The 1,540-nt window shown below is 36.7% G+C and overlaps 1 protein-coding gene across 1 annotated transcript in view; it reads right to left on the bottom strand.

Annotated features, from left to right (window-relative positions):
• The window catches only part of RANBP17 (RAN binding protein 17), a 499,911-nt gene that overhangs the window by 387,460 nt on the left and 110,911 nt on the right, over positions 1 to 1,540 (bottom strand). The window lies entirely within an intron of this gene.

Below are 1,540 nucleotides of genomic sequence, written 5' to 3'. Positions count from 1 at the left end.
CTTTCAACTAAGATCCATCTAACATCAGCAACAATATCCCTAGTACCACGACCCCTTCTAAACCCAGCCTGGACTTCTGGCAGTTCTCATTTATATGACAGAATACTTTGCAGCATGCAGGAGCAATGATTTTTAAAATCACTACATAACCTGAGAGGGACTGGAGAGCCTTATGCTAAGTGAATTAATTCAGTCCCATAAGGACAAATACTGTATAAGACCATTATTCTAGAAATAGAAAGATAACTAATAAAATGGGTATGATAATCCAAGTGTAGGAACAAAGGGGAAAGGATGGGCAGGGGGTAATTATAGGGTTGAAGAATTTGATGGGTTGAGGGAGGAGTGAGAAATTGGGAAAGATCTGATGTGAAAAACAATGTATACAAACTTTGTAAGTAAACCAATATAAAAGAAACAGAAACAAAAAACCCCAGCAAATAAGAAATTTTTAATATTAAGACAAAAATTTCAGGACTAGGTGACACATTAGAAGGACAAAAGAGCTTAAGTACAGAAATGGAACGCAGAATTAATGAGAAAGAGGAAAATTCCTAAATATTAATCTATTAGGAATTAATTCTTTCAAATGAAAGGAAAGATAATTCTTTCAAATGAAAGGAAAGATACTTCATACGCATCAGAAAGTGACATGACTAGGAAGACTGAAGAAGTGATACCTTTGAACTGTGGTGTCAATAAAGAGTACTGAACATACTATGGACTGGGAAAAGAAACAAATTTGTCTCAGAGAAAGTTCAACCAGAGTGCTCCTTGGAGGCACAAATGGTGACATTTCATCTCATATACTTTGGGCATGTTGTTAGTAGGGATCAGTGCTTGGAAAAATACATCATACAAAGGTACACAGTCAATAAAAGAGAGGAAGATTCTCCATTAGATGCAGTGACGCAATGACTGCAATAATGGGCTTGAGTATGAGAGATTCTGAGGATGGCATAGGATAAGGCAAGGGTTTTTTGTGCAAAGGGTTGCTGAATCACAGTCAACTCAATGGCACTTAACAACAAGACAAGGTATATACATACAATCATTCACGAATGGCAACAACAACTGGGAAGGGACAGAGAAAGGAATAAAAATTAGTAAGTAGAAAGTGAGTGAAAGGGAAGGCAACATACAGTATATTGATCAGATACTGTAATCAATTGCATTAATCTATCTGGTGACTGAGTGGTAAGGAAGTGTGCCACCAACCCAAAGGCACTCCGTTTGAATCAACCAGCTGCCCCACTGCAGAAAGTTGGCCAATCTCCTCCTGTGAAATTTACTACTCCTGAAAACCCACTGGAGGGCCAGTTTGGGGTTGGTTCTAACTCAACAGTACATAACATCAACACTGTACTATCATAAAAATTTTTATCAATGATCAGATGAAATAATAATTAAAATGTCATAAAGTAAAATGTTTTTGAATGACTGAATAAAACCCAATGATTTATAATCTTTACGTCAGACTAAAAAAACCCTGCAATGTTTGGTTAAAGAAATAAAAAAGCTTCCCTGGCGTATACCCTTC

The sequence above is a fragment of the Elephantulus edwardii genome, unplaced genomic scaffold, assembly GCF_000299155.1.
Source record: "Elephantulus edwardii isolate Elephantulus edwardi_28Jun2011 unplaced genomic scaffold, EleEdw1.0 scaffold00033, whole genome shotgun sequence".
Taxonomy (NCBI): Eukaryota; Metazoa; Chordata; class Mammalia; order Macroscelidea; family Macroscelididae; genus Elephantulus; species Elephantulus edwardii.
This window is presented reverse-complemented; position numbering and strand designations above follow the sequence as displayed.